Source organism: Sus scrofa, chromosome 4 (assembly GCF_000003025.6).
Source record: "Sus scrofa isolate TJ Tabasco breed Duroc chromosome 4, Sscrofa11.1, whole genome shotgun sequence".
In the NCBI taxonomy this organism is placed as follows: domain Eukaryota; kingdom Metazoa; phylum Chordata; class Mammalia; order Artiodactyla; family Suidae; genus Sus; species Sus scrofa.
The window spans coordinates 45,901,581-45,927,535 of record NC_010446.5 but is presented as its reverse complement, the minus strand read 5'-3'; the positions used below and the strand labels follow the sequence as shown (position 1 = coordinate 45,927,535).

At 40.0% G+C, this 25,955-nt stretch overlaps 1 protein-coding gene across 2 annotated transcripts in view; it reads right to left on the bottom strand.

The window, feature by feature from the left end:
- The window catches only part of C4H8orf88 (chromosome 4 C8orf88 homolog), a 61,124-nt gene extending 57,056 nt beyond the window's left edge, over positions 1-4,068 (bottom strand). Inside the window, exon 1 of one of the 2 annotated variants that reach the window (XM_021089134.1) lies at positions 3,918-4,068. The gene's annotated coding sequence lies outside the window, so the exon portion shown is untranslated. The remainder of the gene's footprint in view (positions 1-3,917) is intronic. The other variant, XM_021089133.1, reaches the window with a different exon arrangement.

The following is a 25,955-nucleotide window of genomic DNA, read 5'->3' as shown; positions in this document are numbered from 1 at the left end:
TTAAGAGACCATCAACTTAAAACAATCTCATGTACATATAGACTCTTATATCAAAACTTCAGAATAACTGTAAACCAAAAATCTACAATTGATACATAAACAAGGAATCTCTGGAGAAGAAATATATCTCATAGTAAGTAAGTGCATAATCCACCATGAAAGGGGTCATTTGACATCATTCTTGGAATGCTGAAGTCTCCTTAGATCTGATTCTGATTTCCTCTCCATCAAAGAATTTATGATAATTATAATTAAATAATGCAACTGTACAATTAAATAATACAGTTCTACAATTGTATTATTAATAACCATTTCTCTTCATGGTACAATGCAAGGTCTACAATGTCTTATCACATCGCCTCGAATGGTGTAATGCCTATACTGAAGGATCAATAAGATGTAACAAACTGTGAGGATATATTTATATAGTTACACTGTTTTTTAACCAATTTACGCATTTTACATTTTACTTATTTTCAGAGGGTTTATTATTTTTGTTATTCTTATAGTTAATTTATTCTTTTTATTTTGCTATGTAAAATATTTAATGGTATATAAGGCTTTCTTCTATATAAAATTTTAGTTGCATAATATACACAATTTTAATATAATGTTAATATTTAAAGAAAAATTGAAATGTAACAGATAATACTAAATAGTAAAGATGAAAGCCATACAAAATGGGATAAAGTATAAAATAAATTTCCTATTTGTCTCAGCATATTTTCCATTCCACTTCTCCAGAGGGAGTCACTCAATCTGTTTCTTAAAATCCATGATATAATAATCTGTGTGAATGTAATTGTGTTTAAATATATGTATTTTATTCTGTAAAAAAAAATAAAAATTTAAACAATAAAAAAAATATTTACTGAATATTTTCTGTATGGAAGGGAATATTTTAATATGGACCAAAAAAGCAATCTAACATTGCATTATTTAATGTTTATCCTAGCCATTTTAATTAGAACCATAATAAAAGTAGTAGTAACTTTCCATCCTGTTTCCCATATGAAACTAATGAATCAGGATACAATAGAGTACTTTGACACACACTTTCTTATTTTTCCTTGCTCAGCTGAAACTGAGTTGGTAGGCTGTAAAGTCTTTTCCAGTTGCTGAGCAATGCAAATCCACAGTATTCAAACTAGGGATTTTCAAGAGTTGGGAGTTACAGAACTATTATATGATTTTGCAACATAAGTAAATAAACAAAGATCTTTCAGCACAACGTACTCTTTTAATTTGTAGTAGGAAAACTACAGCAAATCCACATAAGGAAATTAGAAAAGATGGTACTACACAGTAATCTACTTAATATGCCTTTTTTTTAAAGTAAACTATACCTGCATAGAGAAAGTTATATTACAGGGAGTAAGTCTGGGATGTGTACTACATAACAGCATCATGTCTTAGGGTTACTAAAGGAAAAGGCAAGTATCATCTGGTAAATATTGGTCCAAGATTGTAATCTATGAAAGACAGGACTCTACAACCCAAAACCCAATTCTCAGTTTGGGTTAAAAATAAATAGACTTGGAGTTCCCATCTTGGTGCAGCAGAAACAAACCTGACTGGGAACCCTGGCCTTGCTCAGTGGGTTGAAGATCCAGCATTGTCGTGAGCTGTGGTGTACGTCGCAGACATGGCTCAGATCTCACATTGCTGTGGCTGTGGTGCAGGCCAGCTGCTATAGCTCTGATTAGACCCCTAGCCTGGGAACCTCCATATGCCACAGGTGCGGCCCTAAAAAGACAAAATAAATAAATAAATAAATAGACAACTACAACGTCAGTACATAAAATAACTTTAGTCTTAAACTCTAATGTCTACTTCACTCACTGAATGTAGAGCTTCGAAAGTTCCCTTTGAAAACTATAGATGCTACCTAGGATAGGCATTTAGGATATCAAGTGTTAGAAATAACTGTTGCAAAAAAACAATCTCATTTACAACACTGGGCCTGTCATAGAGTTGTCTTTGAAATGTAAATATATAGTTTTGTGGTATAAATATTTTTAAGGACGTTTTGACCCAATGTCTCAAAAATTCATTCCATTAATACATGCTGAGAAATGGTTACTGAATAAAGCGGTTTTTTTTTCAAGTTTACACATATTTAACAAATCACCTTAAAAGGCCTAGGGGTATGAACAGAACACTGTTCTGCAAGTCTGGAAACCTAAGTGTAGTTGCTATTCTACATGTAGAATAATTATATTTTAGGGTTTTTTTTTAAATCTTATCAAACTAAATATGAATTCTAAGAGTCCATCAATTCTGAAATTATAAATTAACCTAAAATTTTATAAAATATAGTATCAAGAGATAGTAAGACATACACTGACCAATTGGGGCACAATTTCATTACCCAACATACACCATTCTTTTTTATTTAAAACTCCATTTTTTGAGATCCTACTACACATTAATTGCTTTACATATATTATCACATTTAATTTTGAGCCATCCATTAACTGTTGCAGAAAATCCATCAGAAAAGTGACTACTTTACAGATGAGAAACCCGAAGCTCAGAAGAATAAGAGACGTGTTCAAGTTCACACAATAATTGGTAGAAATGAGGTTTTGACTATAAAGTTGATGCCCGTCTCTAAACCTGTATGTCGGATAAGTAAAAGATACCTGACTCTCCACTGTTCCATGTGGACACTGTTTATTGGAAAAAATAATAATTATGAAAGAGAACATTTATGTATAAAACCTTGCTGAATATTTGGTGTAAAGAAATAGGCTGAAAGAAGAGAAAGACCATGCTTCATTTATTTCATGTGTTATTTCCCATATAGGATTATACTAGATAGAATTTAATCTCAATTTTCAATTTCAAAATATTTTTTACAAAGTTAAGATCCCTTAAAGCCAAATGCTGCTTATAAGTAAAAAAACTCTAAACTGATAAACTGATAGATAAAAAATAACATACAGGAAATAAAGGAGAATAAAGGATAAACTAGTTAGACTTAGGTGATGAAAGACATTTTATATTCCACAAATAAGGGTGCCATATTCATGAAAAAGTAGAACTAAAATATGAAAAAGTTATAAGCCCAGAGTGTTCCATTTTATTTTCCATCTCACACCTCTGACCAAAAAAAAAAATTTTTCTTTTGAAGCACCATTCAACATACATGCAATTTAACACTTAGGTGGGATAAAACTGTCCAGGTTATGGGTGTTTGTGGTTGTCATAACTGATGTAACTGTCCTTTTACAGTTTTTCTTTTTAAATAATTTTGCTAAACTCTTAAGGCAATAAAAAAACTTTTGATACAAATATTTTGTATACCTGAAACTAATATACTGTTACATGTCAACTTTTTTAAAAAGGCCTATCCTTATAAGTTGTGCAGAACACCTTCAACATTCATTAACCACTGGATTTCCTTTTGATTTCCTACTGAGTTTTCTTACTGTATATAATTTTATGTAATTAATGTTTATTTTATTAATAATAAAAACAAACCACGGTAATCTCAATAATAAACTGATGCACCAAAATAATGAGACAGTCTTCTAACCATCCCACTACCTAGGACCAGGTCCTGGGACTGAGGGCGACGTGCTCTTACTTCGGGGGGCATTTTATTTGCTTGTTTTGTTTCATCAGCATCCCTTCAGCAGATTAACTCCCTCAACCACTTGCCCTTCGCCGGGTTTTCCACCCCAGCCCTCACCTCTTTCCTTCTGACCCGCTTGCTCCCTTCGCACTCTAAGAGCTACCCTGTGGACCCTGTGGGGTCCCCGCCTGATTTGTCCCCACAGATCCCGGAGCTTCCCTCAGTCACCTCAACTTTTCCCATGCTCCTGCCTGGGGAGACGCCGCCGGCCCGCCTCCTAATCCCTGGGCCTGACTTCTCTCCTCGCCGTGGGGCTTCGTCCTCCCCGGCCACTTACCGCCTCAAGATCCGGGAGGACTTCGGGGCAGCAGCGTCGCGGTGCTCAGACCAGACGCGGTGGCCCAGCGCCCCCCCGCCTGTCCGGGAACGGCTCGGGCCGCGCCTCCCCTCGAGAGCCTGGTGGCAGCGACGGTGGGGGCGGGGCGGGGCCGACGGCGGCTCAGAGGGGCAGGGGCGGGCGCAGGGCGGTGCTTTGGGCTCCGGGTCTCGAGCGCGGGCGCAGCCCGGCGGGAGCAGAACCGTTAAACCCGCGGCGCGCGCTTCCGGGACGTGCTGGTTGCGACGGGAAGGCGCGGCGCTTCTAGGACCCTGCCTCGTGCGGAGGAGGAGGCGGGAGGCCTCTCCAAGGTGCTGACAGGCTCGACCTGGACGGAGCGCGCCCTTATGAACAGCCTGGGGACCGACAGCCGGCGGTCCTGTGAGCCTGGGAGATGCGGGAGGAGCCGCCTGCGCGGGCTCCAGGCACCGTCTGTGAGCGAGGCCTCCCGCGCGCTGACGACTGAGCCCCCTCCCGCGTCTGAGCGGCCACGGGCCCCAACATCCCGAGGAGTCTATAATGGGGCTAGGATTCTGGGAGTAAGGGGTTTGAGATGCGTCTCACACAGACTGCAGCACTGAAAGGAACAAAATGAGTTGAAGCGAATTCGTCTGAATCTGAATCCTCTATTTTTAATCTTCACCTTTATTCTTTTACTCGGTTTTTCATTGTTATTTTTGAGTCTCTCTTGGAACCAACTCTATACCAGGGGGCATGGGGACAGAACACGGGTAAACAGGACAGTTCCTCACAATTCGGTGGGCCTCTGGGCTGGTGGGCAATTCTGTGGGCTGTACTAAGTAAGCATTGTGATAGAGTAATAGATCTAAGTTTGGAACATAGTACAAAGAATATCTAAATTGACCCTTAGTCTGGGAATGTCATAGCTGTTTTCAGAGCAGGTGATGGTTTGTTGCAATTGGCTGGGGGAAGAAGGCAAGAAAGAAGTCCAGAAAGGGGCGGGGTGGGGGGTGTACTCGTCTAGTATGGAGTAGTTGGAGTTGAGGAGCTAGCAGTGGGGAAATAAAACAGAAGTGGACATGAATCAAACTTTGAATCTTTCATAACTTTTTGAATATTTGAAGGCTCATTCTGGTAGCGCTATGGAGGTTAGATTTGGGGGAGGGCAAGTGTAAGATATAGCAATATTAAACAAGCTATAAGAAGGCTTCCTGGGAGTTCCCTTACTGGCTCAGCGGTTAACGAATTCAACGAGGAACCATGAGGTTGCGGGTTCCATTCCTGGCCTTGCTCGGTGGGTTAAGGATCCAGCATTGCTGTGAGCTGTGGTGTAGGCTGGTGGCTACAGCTCCGATTAGACCCCTAGCCTGGGAACCTCCATATGCCGCAGGCAGCCCTAGAAAAGGCAAAAAAAAAGGACAAAAATTTTATATATAAGGCTTCCTGGAAGGTGTTTGTAATAGCTCCAACAATAATGTTTGATAAAGAAGAAGGAGTAAATCTGAGAGATGTTGCTGAAGTGAAATCAATAGTTTTGTGACAGATTGGTTGAAAGACATGAGTAAGAGAATCTAGTGTGGTTCTTGGGGTTTCTGAATTGGGTGAACAAGTGAATAGCTGGTGATGACATTAAGATAGGGAATACAAGAGGCAGAACTGGTTTGAGGAGGAAAGGATTGTTACCAGATGCAAGTCTGTGTGCCTGACACACAGTGAGGCCAAGCAATACTGAAAATCAGGGTTGGGAATAGAAAAAAGGTTTATTGCAGGGCTGTGCCAGGAAATGGTTGGCTTATGCCTAAGAAGCCTTTTTATTTTTATTATTTATTAATTTATTTTCTTACTTTTTGTTTTTTAGGGCTGCACTCATGGCATATGGAGATTCCCAGGCTAGGGGTCAAGTCAGAGCTACAGCTGCCAACCTATGCCATAGCTGCAGCAATGAAGGCTCTGAGCCTCGTCTGAGACCTACACCACAGCTCACAGCAATGCCAGATTTTTAACCCACTGAGCGAGGCCAGGGATTGAACCTGCAACCTCATGTTTTCTAGTCAGATTTGTTTCCACTTTGCCAATATGGGAACACCTAAGAAGACTTTTTAAAGGCAAGATTAGGGACGGGTGTAGTTAGTTGTTGCAAACTTCTTAGCCTCTGTTTTGTTGTTGTTGTTGTTGTTCTAGCAACTGTGCAGCAGGTCATTGTCAGGTCACAATGCTCCTGTAAACCTACAACAAAACAAATGTTATTTTCTGTCCTGCAACTTTTTATCTCTATATGAATGGACTCTTAAAGGTCAGAGCCTTGTGAATAAGCTATCCTGTATATTTCAGGCAATAGGCAACATTCTTTTACAAAATGTGAAGAGCCAGCATGACTAAGCACAGGCAACAAAAACAACAAGAAAAAACGAAGTAAAAAGGAACAGATCTAATATGGAGTCAGATTTTTTTCTCTTTGCTGTTACATGATGAGTTCAGAATGGGATTTGTAAACATTCTATTAAAATGGGATGTTCAAGTTAAGGTATTCAAACAGCTATTTTATATGCATACACAGAAAATATATACCATATACACAATTACATTATAGATAAATTGGAACATTGGAAAGGGATACTGATTATGAAAGAAGTACTTGGTAAGAGGATGCAAAAGATGAGTGACCTCCAAAGGAGGCTGTGTAAAGGCAAATAAATCTTGACTAGAATGGGGTAACTGAAGATATATAGTGCCTCTCTGAAAAAAGACCATCTAAGTCAGGCCCAAAGGCTGATGTAGAATAGGAAAAGTGTGTTTAGGTAAAGGGAACTGTAGGTATGTGATAGGGAAGAACAAATCTGACTTGTATTAGATCTGTTCTGGTGCTTGTGCTTAGTCATGCTGGCTCTGTACCTTTTGTAAAAGAATGCTGGCTATAGTGAGAAATGTACAGGATATCCTATTCTCAAGGCTATGACCCTTAAGAGTGTAACACTTTTATTTATTTTTATTTATTTATTTAATGTCTGCACCCACAGCATATGAAAGTTCCCAAGCTAGGGGTCCAATGAGGGCTGTAGCTCCTGGCCTACACCGCAGCCACAGCAAAATGGGATCCTTAACCCACTGAGCAAGGCCAGGAAACAAACTCTCATCCTCATGGATACTAGTCAGGTTCATTAGCGCTGAGCAACTAAGCAAATTCCAAGGTTATTACACTTTTAGATAAAAAGTTACAGAACATTTGTTTTGTTGCAGGTTTATAGGAACATCATGCTCTGATTGTGACTTGACCTACCTGGACAGCTGCAAGAACAATGAATTTCTGCACCAAGTTTGCAACAACTAACCAACCATACTCGCCTTCCAGCTCACTTTTCTTATATAAATTAAGCCTAATTTCTGATGAGAGGGAGATGGTTGTTTGAGACACTAGTCTGCCATCTTCTAGGTCTGCTGGTTCTCCAGTTAAAGTCATTATTCCTTGCCACAATTGTCCCACAATTTATGGGCCTGTCATGAGGCAAGCAAAAAGGACTTGAACTTGGTATCAATTTTGGCTAGGCCAGCCAGGAGCCTTGCTGCTTGTGGCCAGCCAGCCGCAGTTGGGGAATTTTCAGGTAAGGCCTTAGCAGCTGCTGGGACCACTTGTTCTGAGGCTCTTCCCTTCAAAATTCCCTGAAGTGGCATCAGCTGCCTCAGTACTTAGAAGGTGAGAAAGTAATCGACATTTCAGAACCAGCTGGCTCCATACAGTAGTATAAGTTACTTCGGTGTATACAACCTGGAGCATTCTCCCCCTCAATTCAGGCAGCTGAATTGTTGTCGGACTCAACCCCCTTTGTGAACTGGTTTCTTTGCTTTTGTTTTTGCATTCATTCGTAATGAAACCTTTGTCCTTTTGGTATTGAAATTTTGTTTGTGCTTTTAGTGTTTTTTTTTTTTTCCTTGAAATTATAAATATGGGAAATATCCCATTTGTCCCTTAAGAAAAGCCCTTTGGGGCATATCTTAAATAACTGTGCAAAATATAGCTGTGGGCCTGTGACTAAGAAAGAGATGATACTCTATTATAATAGTGGGAGATCCCAATACATATTAGGATCAGTAGAGTGATGGCCCTGGAATACCTCACCTTATTATACTACCTTGCAATTAGAATTGTTTTGAGAAAGAGTAGGTTAAAATGATGACATTCCATTTGTAGAAACATTTATGCTATTGTATTAGAAGGAAGTCAGATGTCTGCCACATTATTATGGTACAGCAATCTGAAAGTGAAATAGAGTATTAACTAAAGAACAACCCGATATACAGACGGCCAACAAACACATGAAAAAATGCTCAACATCGCTGATTATAAGAGAAATGCAAATCAAAACTACCACGAGATACCACCTCACACCAGTCAGAATGGCCATCATTAATAAATCCACAAATAACAAGTGCTGGAGGGGCTGTGGAGAAAAGGGAACCCTCCTGCACTGTTGGTGGGAATGTAAACTGGTACAGCCACTATGGAGAACAGTTTGGAGATACCTTAGAAATCTATACATAGAACTTCCATATGACCCCGCAATCCCACTCTTCGGCATCTATCTGGACAAAACTCTACTTAAAAGCGACACGTGCACCCGCATGTTCATTGTAGCACTATTCACAATAGCCAGGACATGGAAACAACCCAAATGTCCATCGACAGATGATTGGATTCGGAAGAAGTGCTATATATACACAATGGAATACTACTCAGCCATAAAAAAGAATGACATAATGCCATTTGCAGCAACATGGATGGAACTAGAGAATCTCATACTGAGTGAAATGAGCCAGAAAGACAAATACCATATGATATCACTTATAACTGGAATCTAATATCCAGCACAAATGAACATCTCCTCAGAAAAGAAAATCATGGACTTGGAGAAGAGACTTGTGGCTGCCTGATGGGAGGGGGAGGGAGTGGGAGGGATCGGGAGCTTGGGCTTATCAGACACAACTTAGAATAGATTTACAAGGAGATCCTGCTGAATAGCATTGAGAACTCTGTCTAGATACTCATGTTGCAACAGAAGAAAGGGTGGGGAAAAAAATGTAATTGTAATGTATACATGTAAGGATAACCTGACCCCCTTGCTGTACAGTGGGAAAATAAAAAATAATAATAATAATAAATAAATAAATAAACTAAAAAAAAAAAAAAAAAGAACCGCCCCCCTTGGCTAAGAAGGCAGCTGCAAGCCTTTACAGCTATGCTCCTCACTATACCACCCTTCTTGTAATAACGTAACAACTGTGTGCCCTGTGTCCAAGCCAGCAGCCCTGCTAATCATGTACCCAACATTGCTTATCAGTTCTGCTTCTGTAACCTTTCTTGCTCAGTTTCTTAGGGAGGAACACTGTCTGCTTGGGGATGGGGGGGAGGTCCGGGATGCTTATAAGGGAAAATCAAGACCTTGTAGTGTATAAAAGTTACTGAGAACAACGACCTGGTGCTCAGACTCTGGAGGTGACTCCTCTGAGCCTGCACTGGTGCTGAATAAACCTTGCTTTCCCATATCTCTGAGTGCTGTTTGTCTCCTTCCACTGCCACGGTTTTGCAGTTTCCACAACAAAAGGAAAACGGGGGCGGGCAGAGCAAGATGGCAGAGAAGAAGTCATGCATAACTTCTCCCACAAACACATCAAAAAAACACATCTACATGTAAAACTACTCACACAGAACATCAACTGAATACTGGCAGAAGAACTTCAACCTCCAAAAAGGGCAAGAAACTCTTGACATAACTGGGTAGAACAAAAGAAAAAAGAGAAAAGGAATCAGGATGGGACTAGCATTCCCGAGAGGGAGATGTGAAGGAGAAAAGGAACCCACCTCCTGGGAAGCCGCCTACCTGACAAAGATCAGCCAAGTTGGCAGAGAAAAGCACAGCAGCTGGACTGAGAACAGTAAAGCAGAGTGAGAGCCGCGGGACCACAAAGTTGCCAAGAAAAACATAGCAGCTGGACTGAGAACAGCACAGAGTGAGAGCCATGCAGATCATCTGAAACACCTGCCTAGGCACCACAGCCTGAGATGCTCTGGTGGAGGCTGGGCCCTGAGACTCAGGCTCCGGAGGTCAGTTCTGGGGACAGCAGTGGTGATGGCATGAGGGGCTAAGGAGCAGTGAACTCCACAGCAGAGGGAAACTGGGAGAAGCTCCGGACCCGGAAGAGAGGCAAGGCACCATTGTTGGGGAGGGGAGAGAGGAGAGGTGGGCTGCCATAGGAAACTCCCTGCTCTGGATCCTGCGCAAGCCTGGGAGCTTAGAGGGCCGGGTGACTCTGTGGAGGCTACAGGTGGCAAGAAGTCTATTGCTTGTTTAAGGGAGATTAGGAGCTTCTTGTGCAGGCTGCCAGTGGCCAGGCACCTATTGTGTGGGCTAAGGCCATAAGGGGGCTAAGTACAACGTGGTGCCTCTTGCACAATCTAGAGGTGGCAGGGACAATGTGGCAGTCATCTCAGAGGCCAGAGGGAGGCGTGGCTTGCCACCACTGGGGCCTGTGAGTGGCACCACCTGCAACCCCAGTCACCTCAGGGGTTGGCAAAAAAGTAAAAAAGAGGGCACTGCAACCAAGCACCAACCGTTGTTGCTCTCACTCCACTGGGAACACGCCCATCTTGCAGCTGCCACTGCCAAAGGCTCTGGGCAGCGGCCAGACATTTGGTCACTGTCCTTCCCAAGATCCTACAACTAGGAGCAGCTGGTGCAGCACCTACTGCATGGGCTAAGTGGGACAGGGTGCTTCTTGCATGGTCTGCAGGCAGCAGGAGCAAACCATTGCAGTTATCCCTGATTCCAGAGGTGGGTGTGGCCCACTGCCATTGGAGATACCCGAACAAAAATCACTTGCAGTCCCATTGACCTAAAGGGCACCACAAAGGAGGGCATTGTGACCGAACACCACCTGTCAGTGCTCAGGCACCCCTGGGAACACACCCACCCTGCTGCTGCCACTGCCAAACATTCCAGGCAGTACTCACATGCCTGATCTCTGTTACATCCCAGGATCCTGCAACTAGGAGCACAGTATACAGCTGCTCATATGTGGGCTGAGACGGGTTGCTTCATGCATGGTCTATAGGTGGCAGAGGCAAACTACTGCAGTTATCAATGACTCTAGAGATAGTCATGGCCTGCTCCAAATAGGGGTCCCTGAACAGGCAGCACCTGAAGTTCCAATCACCTCAGAGGAGGGCAATGCAATCTAATACAAGCTGTTGTTGCTTTCACTCCCCTGGGCACTCATGCACCCTGCTGTGGCTACTGCTAAATGCTCTGGTCACCTTGAAGATCTGCCTAGAGCTTATTACCACTTCCCAGGGCCCTGAAACCAGGAGTAGCCTTGCCACCTTCCTGCAGGTCCTTGCTGCTATTGAGAGGCCAATGACCAAGCACTGACTCCTGCCCTACCCATTGCCGCCTCCTCATGAAAACACACTGAGCATCCTGGGAACAACAGCCCGCTTACACCAAAGAAAGAGACATCAAATATTCAAACTCGCATGCCAAAAATAACTAGTAACCCCCTAAAAACACAAAGGGTTATTCTTGCTTAGAACTAGCCTTACAAGTCTACAGTTTGGCTTCCGTAAACTCACAGAAAAAGAAAAACACAAGCAAGATGAAGAAGCACAGAAATCACTCCCAGTTAAAGGAACAGGAGAATTCACCTAAAGCAATCAGCAATGAAACAGAACTCTGCAGCCTGACAGACTTGGAGTTAAAAAGGGAGGTGTTGAAAATACTGAAGGAATTAAGAGAGGATATGAACAGTAATGCAGATTCCTTTAGAAAGGAACTAGAAAATATAAGGAGGAGCCAAGAAAAACTAGAAAATTCATTTGTAGAGATACAAACTGAGCTAAAGGCAATAAAGAGCAGAATGAATAATAGAGAAATGAAATAGTGACGTAGAAGATAGAATAATGGAAATCACCCAAACAGGACAGCAGACAGAAAACCAAATGAAAAAACATGAAAGAAATATAAGAGATCTATGGGATAATATACAGCGGGCCAATCTATGCATAATAAGAATTCTAGAAGGAGAAGAAAAAGGGGATTGAAAATATATTTGCAGAAATTATGTCTGAAAACTTTTCAAATCTAAAGGAAACTGATATCAAGATACAGGAAGCACAGAGAGCCCCAAAAAAGTGGAACCCAAACAGGCCCACACCAAGGTATATTATAATAAAAATGGCTTATTATTATAATAAAAAAAGAGAAAGAGAAGAGTCTAAAGGCAGCAAGAGAAAACAAAAGCGTTAATTATAAGGGAACCCCCATATGGCTATCAGCTGATTTCTCTACAGAAACACCAGAAGGGAGTGGCAAGATACATTTAACGTGCTGAAAGGAAAAAATTTGCAACCTAGAATACTCTATCCAGCAAGAATATCATTTGAAATATAATGGGAAATAAAGAATTTCTCCAACAAACAAAATCTAAAGAGTACAGCAATATGAAACCCATTCTAAAAGAAATACTGAAAGGGCTCCTCTAAATTAAAAAAAAAGAGAGAGAGAGAGAGGGAAAAAAAAGGAAAAAAGAAGAATTAGGATGGAGGAAACCACAATTGGAAAGCAGTCACTTAAATAAGCCAACATACAGATCTAAACATGATGTTAAAAAAAGAAAGAAAGAAAGAAAAAGACCAAAATCATACAATGTGGGGAAGGGAAGTAAGAAAATACAGATTTCTTTATATTTTCATGATGTGTTTGAGCCTATAGGACTATAGGAAAAAGCAAGCAGATATAGGAAGCACTTTTTTTATTTTTGTTTGTTTGTTTGTTTCCAATGTACAGCATGGGGACCAAGTTACACATACATGTATACATATTTTTCCTCCCATTGTTGTGTTGAGATGTAAGTTTCTAGACATGGTTCTCAATGTTACACAGTAGGGTCTCATTGTAAATCCATTCCAAGAGCAAAGGTTTCCATCCGTTAAGCCCAAGCAACTTTCCACTCCCTTCCTCTCCCCCTGGGCAGCCACAAGTCTATTCTCCAAGTCCATGATTTTCATTTCTGAAGAAAGGTCCATTTGGGCCATATATTAGATTCCAGATATAAGTGATATCACATGGTGATTGTCTTTCTCTTTCTGACTTATTTCACGCAATATCAGAGTCTCTAGTTCCATCCATGTTGGAGCAACTGGCATTATCTTGTTCTTTTTTATGGCTGAGTAGTATTCCATTGTGTACCTATACACCACATCTTCCTAATCCAATCATCTGTCCGATGGACGTTTGGGTTGTTTCCATGTCTTGGCTATTGTGAATAGTGCTGCAATGAATGTGTGGTGCATGTGTATTTTTAATGAAAGATTTGTCCAGATATATGCCCAAGAGTGGGATTTCTGGGTCATATGGCAGTTCTATGTATAGATTTTAAGGTACCTCCATACTGTCCCCCATAGTGGTTGTACCAGCTTACAATCCCACCAACAGTGCAGGAGGGTTCCCTTTTCTCCACAGCCCCTCCAGCACTTGTTATTTGTGGATTTATTAATGATGGCCATTCTGACTGGTGTGAGGTGGTATCTCGTGGTAGTTTTGATTTGAAATTCTCTTATAATCAGCGATGTTGAGCATTTTTTCATGTGTTCGTTGGCCATCTGTACATATTCCTTGGAAAAATGTCTATTGAAGTCCTTTGACCATTTTTCAATTGGGGGTTGGCTGTTTTGTTTTTGGGTTGTATAAATTGATTGTATATCCTAGGAGTTTCTGTCGTGGCTCAGTGGTTAATGAATCCGACTAGGAACCATGAGGTTTTTGGTTCCATCCCTGGGCCTCACTCAGTGGGTTAAGGATCTGGTGTTGCTGTGACCTGTGGTGTAGGTCGCAGATGCCGCTCAGATCCCACGTTGCTGTGGCTCTGGCATAGGCCGGTGGCTACAGCTCCAATTCGACCCCTAGCCTGGTAACTTCCATGAGCAGAGGGGGTGGCCCAAGAAAAGGCAAAAAGACAAAAAAAATTGATTGTATATCCTGGAGATTAAGACCTTGTCTGTTGCATCGTTTGAAAGTCTTTTCTCCCATTCTGTAAGTTGTCCTTTTTTTTTTTTTTTTTTCTTTTTGGTTTCCCTTGCTGTGCAAAAGCTTGTCAGTTTGATTAGGTCTCATTGGTTTCTTTTTGCTCTTATTTCTGTTGCCTTGGGAGACTGACCTGAGAAAATATTCATGAGGTTGATGTCAGAGAATGTTTTGCCTATGTTCTCTTCGAGGAGTTTGATGGTGTGTTGTCTTAGATTTAAGTCTTTTAGCCACTTTGAGTTTATTTTCGTGCATGGTGTGAGGGTGTGTTCCAGCTTCATTGATTTGCATGCAGCTGTTCAGGTTTCCCAGCAATGCTTGCTGAATAAAGTGTCTTTTTCCCATGTTATGTTCTTGCCTCCTTTGTCAAAGATTAATTGACCATAGGTGTCTGGGTTTGTTTCTGGGTTCTCTATTCTCTTCCATTGGTCTGTCTGTCTGTTTTGGTACCAGTACCACACTGTCTTGATGACTGTGCTTTGTAGTATTGCCTGAAGTCTGGGAGAGTTATGCCTCCTGCTTGGTTTTTGTTCCTCAGGATTGCTTTGGCAATTCTGGGTCTTTCGTGGTTCCATATACATTGTTGGATTGTTTGTTCTAGTTCTGTGAACACTGACATGGGTAATTTGATAGGGATTGCATTGAGTCTGTAGATTGCTTTGGGTAGTATGGCCATTTTTACAATATTACTTTTTCCAACCCAGGAGCATGGACTGTCTTTCCATTGCTTTACATCTTCTTTAATTTCCTTGATTAATGTTTTATACTTCTCTGCATATAAGTCCTTTACCTCCTTGGTCAGGTGTAGTCCCAGGTATTTGATTTTTTTGGGGTGCATGTTTAAAAGGTATTGTATTTTTGTATTCCTTTTCTAATATTTTGTTGTTAGTATACAGAAAAGCAACTGATTTCTGAATGTTAATCTTGTATCCTGCTACTTTGCTGAATTCATTGATCAGTTTGAGTAGTTTGGGGGTTGAGTCCCTAGGGTTTTCTATATATAGTATCAGGTCCTCTGCATACAGTGACAGTTTGACCTCTTCTCTTCCTATTTGGATGCCTTTTATTTCTTTTGTGTGTCTGACTGCTGTGGCTAGGACTTCCAGTACTATGTTGAATAAGAGTGCTGAGAGTGGGCGTCCTTGTCTTGTTCCACATTCTAGTGGGAAGGCTTTCAGCTTTTCTCCACTGAGTATTATATTTGCTGTGGGTTTGTCATAAATGGCTTTGATTATGTGAAGGTATGTTCCCTCTATACCCACTTTGGCCAGAGTTTTTATCATGAACGGATGTTGGACTCTGTCAAATGCTTTTTCTGCATCTATTGAGGTGGTCATATGGTCTTCGACTTTTCTTTTGTTAATGTGGTATATGACATTGATTGATTTGCATATGTAGAACCATCCTTGTGCACCTGGGATGAATCCCAGCTGGTCGTGGTGTATGATCATTTTGATATGTTGTTGGATTCGGTTGGCTAAGATCTTGTTGAGAATTTTTGCATCTATATTCATCAAGGGTATTGGTAGATAGTTTTCTTTTTTGGTGGTATCTTTGTCTGGTTTTGGAATTCGGGTGATGGTGGAGTCATAGAATGTCTTTGGGAGTGTTCCTTCTTCTTCAACCTTTTGAAAGAGTTTAAGGAGGATGTGCACCAGATCCTCTATGTATGTTTGGTAGAATTCGCCTGTGAAGCCATCTGGTCCTGGGCTTTTATTTGTAGGGAGTGTTTTTATGACACATTCAATTTCATTTCTAGTGATTGGTCTGTTCAGTTGATCTGTTTCTTCTCGGCTCAGTTTTGGCAGGCTGTAAGTCTCTAGAAAGTTGTCCATTTCTTCTAGGTTGTCAAATTTGTTGGCATATAGTTGTTCATAGTATTCTCTTACTGCTTTTTGTATTTCTGCGTGTCAGTTGTGATTTCTCCTTTTTCGTTTCTGATTTTGTTTATTTGGGTTTTTCCTCTCCTCTTCTTGGTGAGTCTAGCCAGAGGTTTTTCAATTTTGTTTACCTTTTCAAAGAACCAGCTCTTGGATTTATGGAGTTCTTCTAATTGTTTTTTGAATCTCTATTTTATTGTTTTCCTCTTTGTTCATTATGATTTCCTTCCTTCTGCTGACTTTAGGTTTTTTGTTGTTGTTGTTGTTCTTCTTTTTCCAATTCATTTAGGTGTTGGGTTGGTTGTCGATTTGAGCTTTTTCTTCTTTTTTGAGGAAGGCCTGTATTGCCATGAACTTCCCTCTGAGCACTGCTTTTGCATCATCCCACAGATTTTGAGAGGTTGTGTCTTCATTTGTCTCTAGGTACTTTTTAATTTCCTTCTTGATTTCCTCATTGACACAGTGGTTTTTTAGTAGCATGCTGTTTAGTCTCCATGTAGTAGGTTTTATGCTCATTTCTTTTCCTATGGTTGATACCTAGTTTCATGCCATCGTGGTCAGAGAAGATACTTGAAATAATTTCTATGCTCCTAAATTTGTTGAGGTTTAGCTTTGTGTGCCAGTATGTGATCAGTTCTTGAGAATGTTCCATGGGCACTTGAGAAGAATGTGTATTCTGATTTTTTTGGATGTAATGTCCTGAAAATGTAAAATATGTCTAACTTTTCTATTGTGTCCTTTAGGATCTCTGTTGTCTTACTGATTTTCTGTCTAGAGGATCTGTCCATGGATGGTGAGTGGGGTGTTAAAGTCTCCTGCTATGATTATATTCCCATCAATTTCTCCTTTTATGTCTGTTAATATTTGTGGTATATATCTGGGTGCTCCTATATTCGGGGCATATATGTGGAAAACAGGAATATCCTCTTCTTGAATGGATCCTTTAATCATTAAATAGTGTCCTTCGTTGTCTTTCTTTATGGCCTTTGTTTTAAAGTCTATTTTGTCTGATATGAGTATTGCAACTCCTGCTTTCCTGTCTTGCCCATTGGCATGGAATATTTTTTCCCATCACCTCATTTTCCATCTTTATGTGTCCTTTGTCCTAAAGTGAGTTTCTTTTATGCAGCAGATTGAAGGTTTTTGCTTTTTCATCCAATCTACCACTCTGTGTCTTTTGATTATTCAGTGCATTGACATTTAAGGAGATTATGGATAGATATGTATTTATTGCCATTTTAAACTTTGTTTTCCAGTTGATTCTATGTTTCTCTTTTCTTTTTTGGTTTGGGGGGTTTCTATTTATTTTATGCTTAAGTACTTTTCATTTTTTGTGAATGTAATGTTTGGTTTTGATTTATGGTACCCCTGTTTTTTAAGCACGTTAAAAAAACATGCTTCGAACAGATGAGGAGAGGCAAGAGGTCGGAAGAGTAGGGGGACACACTCTCCCTCTCCCACAAACACAACCAAAAAAACACATCTACATATTAAATGACTCACACAGAACAGCAACTAAATGCTGGCAGAAGAACTTAAAATTCCAATAATGGCAAGAATCTGGTGACATAACTGGGTAAAACAAGAGAAAAGAGGAGAGTGAAAGAAGGGGAATCAGGTCCAGACTGGCACTCCTGAGAGGAGTGCTGCACCTAGACCATTATAGAATGTGTATATTAGTGGGCCTTTAAAAGGAGGTACCTAGGCAAAACGTCATGAAATTCAGCAGATAACCAAAAACTCAATGAAAATCCATCAGATTTTCTAAAAAAAACTTTATCAAGCTTTTAGGTGCTACATTGATGCAGACCCTGTGCCCCTCCCCCCCAAAATATCAAAAGAGTAAATATGACCCTCACTGGGCAAAGCACCCCAGATATAAGAAGAAAATTAAGAAAGTTAGATAGTGCATTTTTATTTTTATTTTTTTTCTGTCTTTTTGTCTCTTTTTAGGGCTGCACCCATGGCACATGGAGGTTCCCAGGCTAGGGGTCCAATCGGAGCTGTAGGTGTCAGCCTACCCTACAGCTACAGCAATGCACAATCTGAGCCATGTCTGCATCCTCCATCACAGCTCATGGCAAGTCCAGATCCTTAACCCACTGAGCGAGGCCAGGGATTGAACCTTTGTCATCTTGGATACTAGTCGGGTTCGCTAGTTCCTGATCCATGACAGGAACTCCAGATGGTGCATTTTTTGAGTTTTTATTTTTATTTTTTATTTTTTGCAGAATAAAATACATATATTTAAACACAATTACATTCACACAGATTATTATATCATGGATCTTAAGAAAAAGATTAAGTGACTCCCTCTGGAGAAGTGGAATGGAAAATATGCAGGACAAATAGGAAATTTATTTTATACTTTATCCCATAGATGGTGCATTTTTAATGAACCCTTTTCAATTGGCAGACATTGCATTTAACGTATTTAACAACAGGGAATAATGATAGAAAAAAGAGAATGCAAAATAGAATGTCACTCATCTGGCATCACCACTGGATTCCCAGAAGTCAAGTAACCAGTAACCAGAAGACAGGTAAGCCACCATTAGGGAAGGAACAATGTACATACCGTAGGAGTAAGGGCATTGGAAAATTGATTGCTCTAGACTAAAAAATAAGAAAGAAAACTATAAAAAATATGGGAGACTCTCATATGGTATAAAGAGAGGAACATTCTGATGATGAATGAAGAGGCTGGGGTGGGGCTCTCTTGGATTGAGGCACTCAATCCCAATTTCCCCACAGGAGCCCCAGGTAACTTTGATAGTGGGGGACAAGTTGATTGACTTTCTGATAGATACATGTGCAACATATTCTGTGGTAAACAGCAAGGTTGCACAGAAAATATCTAAGTCCATTCTGTTCATGGGAATTTCTGGAGAAGTACAAAATTATTCTTTCTTACAACCTCTAGAATGCTAATTAGGGGACCTCACCCAGAAACACACTTTCTTAAATATGCCAGTATGTCCAATACCTTTGGAGCCAAGATCTCCTTTGTAAAATAAATGCTCAAGTAACTTTTTTGCTAGAACATCTTGATATCAGGGTCCCACTGGAGCATGCTGTAAGCCTACCAATAGTACTCACATACACCCCAGAAAAGGAGACAGAACTCTTCCCCCTACCCCCAGTTCTACAAAAAGGTATGGCCAAAAATGTGGGCTAATGGCACCCCAGAGAAGGCCAAAAATGCATGGCCAATTCAAATTCCATTAAAAAGGAACACAGGAACACATAATTTAAAACAGTATCCTCTGAGGCAGGAGCCCCCAGTGGGAATTCAGACAATTCTCAAAAAGTTCTTGAAAACAGAACTGATTAAATCTTGCAGGTCCAAATATAACACCTCTATTCTCCTGGTCAAAAAGCCAAACTCAGCAGAGTATCACTTTGTCGAAGACTTGAGAGCTATTAATGAAATAGGCCAAGATTTGCACTCTGGGGCACCTAATCCATACACTGGGCTCACGACTATTCTGAGAAACTATGGCTGGTTCTAAGTTTTGGATTTGAAAGATGCTTTTTTTCTGCATTTCTATTGCAGAAGAATCACAGCAGCTGTATTCTTTTGAATGGCAGGACCTGGAAACATTGGAAAATCCTGCCTCAAGGATTTAAGAATTCCCCTGTCTTGTTTGGGGAAATGTTGGCTAGGGACCTTAGAAACTTAATTTTGGATGAAGGACTCTTTATCTAATGTATGGATAATTTGCTCATAGCAAAACCTACATGTGATAAGTGTCTACAAAATACCATCAGAACTTTGAACTATTTGGCCAATTGTGGGTAGAACTCTCCCAGAAAAAGACCCAAATATATAAGCAACAAGTCCAGTATCTGAGCTTTGTCCTTTCTCAAGGACAGCAGGATTTTGCCTGGTAGAAAACAGGCAATTGCAGGCTTGGGAACACCCAAGACTTGCAGACAACTGAGGGGCTTTCTGGGAATGAAAGGGTTCTCTTGGATTTGGATCCTAAATTATGGGCTCATAGCAAAGGCCACCTAAGAAGCATTAAAAGGACATGATTTTGAACCCCTTATTTGGACTAAAGAGTGCCAAACAGCATTTTAAACAATAAAAAAAAAAAAGTTAGTTTCATTCCTGGCTTTGAGACTACCAGACTTAAGGAATTCTTTCAAAGTGTATGTCAGGCATAAGACTAGGAGTATTAATTCAAACTCTGAGGATTATCCCTTGACCGGTTGCCTTCTTCTCAAAACTGCCAGAACAGACTGTCAAGGAATGGCTCTCTTCTAACTGTAGCAGCTACTTCTGACATAGTTCAGGAAGCTGAGAAGTATATCCCAAGGAAACCCACTACTGTGTATATCCCTCGCCATGTCCTTTCTTTACTGGAACAAAAAGGGGGCTGTTGGCTGACTCCCGGGAGAAATGGAAAGTGCCAAACCATTCTCTTAGAAAATCCCATTGTAAGACTTCAGGTCACTTCAATCGTGAATCCAGCCACAATGCTCTCAATTTAGATTGATAATGCACCATCCACAGAGCCTGACTGTCTGCATGTCATGGAGCTCCTCTGCTCTAGCAGACCGGATTTAATGGACCAATCCTTGGCTGACTACAGAACTGGAACCAAAGGAAGCAGCTTCATGGACCAAGGTAGGCAACATACTGGTGTTAACCCTTAAAAAGATTGTTTAACCACAGCCCTGCCCCCAGGGAGCTCAGCTCAGAAGGGAGAAACTCACTGAAGGGAAGCAAATATATACACAGACTGTCGTTATGCATTCTCCATAGGGCAGTCTGGAAAGGGGCTCCTTACTTCAAATAATAAGACATAAAACATACTTCTGAAATCCTCTTACTATTAGAAGCCATCCATAAGCCCTCACAAGTGACCATAATGCACTTCCCAGGCCACCAAAAGGGTGAAATTCATAAAAGGCAATTTGTTGTAAACTGACTAAGCTGTGGAGAAGGCAGTAAAGGAAGACAATTATCAAGCCACTTCCTCCGCAGATTGACTTGTCACAATATCAGCCAGTGTATTCAAAAAAGGACAAGGAGAGTGCCAAAGAGTGGGGACTCATTCTTGACCACACCTCGCCTAGCTGGCTGGAAGTATAGTGCACAAGGAATTGTTCTGATCCATGAGGCCCTCTTGGACACTACTGCAGCACATTCATGATAGTACCCATTACAGGAGAGATGCCACCTTACAATGGATCAAAAAATATATAATGGGAATTGGCACAACATTGTAAATCAGTTAACTATACTTTAATAAACATTTATTTTATGTATAAGGGCCTAACCTACAAAAGACCATCCAGCAAATCACTCAAATTTGCATGATTTGTGCTAAAAATTACACAAACACTACTGTCAGTCCCCCCAGATGGGGACGCAATATAGAGGAACTGCCACACTGGCAAACAGACATGCTAGTTTTATTGACACTTGGGTGGAGGCATATCCCATCCTGACAGTGGTTAAAGCCCTCCTTAGGAGATTATCCCCTGCTTCACACAACCTTAATCCCCTTTTGAAGTGATAATGGGACTCTTTTGTCTCTAGCATAACCCAACAAATTTCCACAGCACTGCAAATTAATTGAAAGCTACATTCATCCTGGAAACCACAATCAACAGAAAGAACTGAGGAAATAAATGATACATTAAAAAAGAGCATTGCTAAAATATGTCAAGAGACTGATTTAACTTAGGAAAAGTCTTGCCAGTTGCCCTGCTACAGATAGAATCTGTACAGAATCGCCACTCCGGCTCCCAGAAGCAGGCTTAAATTAAGCCCCTCTGAAATATTGTATGGCATATCGTTCCAGGTGTCTGGAATGTCACCTGGGTCAGAGAATCTATAAATGCTCTCAGTGACCTAGCAGTTGCCAATCATGTTTAAACCATGGGCACTATACTAACCTCTGTTCATGAGTTTACCTCCAGCAGTCTGCCTATCCAACTGAAGAAGCTTTATGTTGTTTCTGGCCTGGAGAAAGAGTACTCTCTAAAAACCAAAGAGAACCAGGGCCTAAACACCAGCTAACTGCAAGATGGATAGGGCCACATGATGTGCTACTACTTACCACACATTCATCTGTTAAATGGAGTAAAGCCATGGATACATCAAACTTAGTTTAAAGTAGTACCACTGTCATCAGAAAACAACACAATTCCTGAAAGTCCTAGAGAGCAATGGGTTGTGACCCCTTAGAAGACCTAAGGTTGCCCTTCATAAAAGATAAATATTGAAATTAGGTGTAGCGTAAGTCACAGATGCAGCTCAGAACTGGTATGGCTGTGGCTGTGGCATAGGCTCACAACTACAGCTCCCATTCAACCCCTAGCTTGGGAACTTCGGTAAGCTTGCTAGCGAAACCTCAAAAAGATACACACACACAAAAAAAAGTTGCCTATAGCTTGAAACATAAAGGATAGCCTATTCTCAAGGCTATGCTTAAGAGTATTACATTTTTAGATTAAAAGGTTGTAGAACAAAGAATAAGGGAATAAATATTTGTTTTATTGGAGGTTTACAGGAACATCATAACCTGGCTGTGAATTTACCTGTGTGAACAGCTGTAAGAATAAAGGATTTCTATACCAAGAAGTGTGCAACAACCACCCCTCCCCCTTTTTATACAAAATAAGCCTTAATTCTGATTGGGGGATGATGGTTCTTTGAGACATTAGTCTTCTATCTTCTCAGTTTGCTGACTTTCTGATTAAAAGACTACAGTCATTATTCCATGCCCCAACAATTTGTTTCCCTATTTATTGGCTTGTTGTGCAGCAAGCAGAACAAGATTGGACTCAGTATCAAGTATTAATGTAATAGGGTGAGAAAAAAGTTTCATATTTCAGAAACTGATGTAAGACTAGTATACTTGGGTTAAAGAAAGCAAGAAGAGAATGTTGAAGATGAGTTTGGAGAGAGAGAAAAAACTGAAGTCCTACAGTGTTTTCGTAGGTTCTAGTAAGGAGGTTGAATTTTATTTTAAGAGCAATGGGAAGCTTGAAGAGTTTAGGTGGGACAGTAATATGGTAGGATTTACTATTTTAAAAGGTGTGGATTTTACAGTCACTTCCATGCATAGTCAAGTTATTGCTAGCTATTTAGGTGTAGAAATGGTTTCCAGGAACACCCCTACCTTCTACTGAGACAGCTTGCCTAATGTCAGAGAGTAAAGTGGGGGTCAGAGGCATGAGGCACCAGAATTCTGTGGACAGTGAAGTCAATAAATACTTTCAACACCCAGATGTAAAAGGTTGTAGGTGTAAGATTCAGTTCTCATTAATCTAGTCAAAATAGAAGTTTTATTCTTGAGGAATATGTTTAGCAATGTTTACATATATGATTATATGTACATCATATAATAAAATCGTTTGGCACATATTCCTAAATAAAATCAATAGAAATTGTTATAAAAATGGATTGGAAGGAAAAAAACTTCAAATAAAACCAAAATCAGTTATCTATTTTGAGGTAAAGATAAATTTTATTTTTTTTTTCAGAATTTTTTATTACTCAATGAATTTTATTACATATACGGTTGTACAACAATCATCACAACCAAACAATAGCATTTCCATCCCAAATCCCCAGCACATCCCCCCAACCCCCCCCAACATGTCACCTTTGGAAACCATAAGTTTTTCAAAGTCTGAGTAACTGTTAGTATACTGTCCTACAAAGTTCATTGTGTCCTTTGTTTAGATTCCACATGTAAGTGATAGCATATGATGTTGGTGTCTCACTGTCTGACTGACTTTACTTAGCATGATAATTTCTAGGTCCATCCATGTTGCTGCAAAATGCTGTTATTTCTTTCCTTTTAATGGCTAACTAATATTCCATTGTGTATATGTACCACTTCTTTATCCACTCCTCTGTCGATGGACATTTAGGTTGTTTCTTTGTCTTGGCTATTGTATTTAGTGCTGCAATGAACATTGGAGTGCATGGATCTTTTCTAGTCATGTTTTTCTCTGGATAGATGCCCAGGAGTGGGAGATATAGATAAATTTTAGATAGAGGTAATAAGTAGACCCCTGATTTATTGACAGTCAATGATGAAGAAAAATAAGTTATATAAACATATTGAAACTTAAAAAAAATATTTTGTTGATTTGGCAAGAAATATTGGCATCTACAAGGATAATTTAGACTCACAATGTACTTCTACAAAAAGAACTTGACAACAGGTTAATGAGCAATTTTAAAGAGTATTTAAGAATTATTATACTGCCTAAGAAAACTAGAAATCCTTGAAATTATGAAGCTAACATAATAAAGTCATAACAGATTTCCTCAAATTTAACAATGTAGCAGAAAATTCGTCCTCTGTACGCCAGCACCAGTTAGGTCTCAGAGACAGGGTTTTGAGGAAGAGAAAGAACAGCTTTATTGCTTTGCCAGGTGAAGGAGGACACGGTAGGCTTAATGCCTTAAAACTATATCCTGACTTGAGAGAGGAGAGCAAGAGGTTTTTAGGTTTAGCTCAGAAGACAGGGTTATTGATTAAGGTGTCTATATTACTCTTTATCCATAGATTATTTCAGAGTTGTCAAGGCCGGTGTCAGTGGGTCCAATGATGGTTTCTGGTTGTCTTCTGGGTTATTATTCCTTGACCTTTTCTTTGGAATGAAGATTGTTCACAGGGAAGGGGTGTTAGGAAGTGTCTGAATTACAAAAAGTGAAATATAGGTGCAATATAACTCTAAATAGAAGGTAATCATTGGTAAAAGAAAGCAATTAATCAAGTGTCTGATTATTGCAGATACTAGGTAAAATATAACTCTACTAGAAAGTAAACATTAGTAATAAGTTAGTGGGCCAAGATAGGACATAACATAATAGATACTGTTTTAACTAGTTTTTAGCTATAGCAATATTTCTTAATCATTAAATCTTGAGTCAGCCTTTGAAACTGAGGGGAGGCCTGGGAAGCTAAAGGGAAAGTCTTTTACTTCAAAATACAAAGATTTAGGGTCTGGTTCACGGTTTCAATAACACGAAAATGGACATTCCCTAACACGTTGTGACTGAATTTAACTTTTCTAAACTTTCAATAATAAAAAATAATTTTGATTGCCTATCCTGAAAGCAACAAATTATTTGTTCTCACAAAGAAAATACACTATAAAATTGTTTTCAAATAAAGAAGTAATCAAAAATACAAAACTAAAAATACAAAGGAAATATAAAGGTGGTTCAGGCAGTTAATTAAAAATATATTTATGGGAATTCCATTCGTGGCACAGCAAAAACCAATCCGACTAGGAACCATGAGGTTGTAGGTTTGATTCCTGGCCTCGCTCAGTGGGTTAAGGATCCGGCATTGCTGTGGCTGTGGCATAGGCCGGCAGCTACTGCTTGGATTTGACCCCTAGCCTGGGAACCTCTATATGCTGCAGATGCAGCCCTAAAAATACAAATAAATCAATAAATAAATAATAAAAATATATTTATGGACTTTTTGCTATTTGTCAGCTTTTAAATTTTTTCAATTTGTTGTTATTGCATTGCTTTTCTCATTCTAAGGAAATATTTACTTTGGTTCAAAAAAAAGGGTTTGAGAATGAGAATGTAATGAGGAAAAGCTAAGAGCGGAAATAGGAATCCCAGTTTCCAATTAGAAGGATAATAATTCATAGTTAAGTGTGTCTTGTTACTTATAAGTAGAGGTTTAATTTACAATTTTATTTTCATAGCTTATTTAACTTTACCTTCACAGTATCTTACATTTATTTTTAAAAAACCTGTAGGAGCACAAGTTAACACACACAAATTGGTTTCTTTTAGGACAGTGAAGTTGAGAGAAACAGAGGCTGGAGCAGTGAGATGGCAAGCAAGTTTATCAACCAACATAGTGGCTGGAAGCACTAAGCAGAGAGAACTCAGGCTCCCTGCTATCTGGGCTTTTTTATAGTTAGGGTTTCCTGTGGTAGGTCATGTAGGGGGAGGGGGTTTGGGAAACAGGGAAGGAGGATTTAGGTCATTAAGTGTGAATTTTAACAGTTCCTTTGGCTCTGTTTATTCTGAGGTTTAATAGCTCCTTAAATTATCTTGGTCCTGGGGCCTTCATCAGTGCTGGAGA